We start from the raw sequence: 218 nt of genomic DNA, 5'->3' as shown, positions 1-218 counted from the left end.
CAGTAATTCTGCTGCTGACAGGAGCAGGAAGCTTGTCAGGAGGTGTTCTTGCCTTAGCACTAGAGCATGTCTGCACTGTAAACATTCCTCCCCACATTGTCTTCAGTGTTTTTCTTGCAGAGAAGGAGGGAGAAGATTTTAGCAGGAGAAAACTGATATATAAAACTTGCTGCATGAAGGCAGCTGCTCCCTAGAGCAAGGCCACCTGGGAATTTGAG

Source organism: Fulmarus glacialis, unplaced genomic scaffold (assembly GCF_000690835.1).
Source record: "Fulmarus glacialis isolate BGI_N327 unplaced genomic scaffold, ASM69083v1 scaffold2831, whole genome shotgun sequence".
In the NCBI taxonomy this organism is placed as follows: domain Eukaryota; kingdom Metazoa; phylum Chordata; class Aves; order Procellariiformes; family Procellariidae; genus Fulmarus; species Fulmarus glacialis.
Note: the sequence above shows the minus strand (reverse complement) of the source record.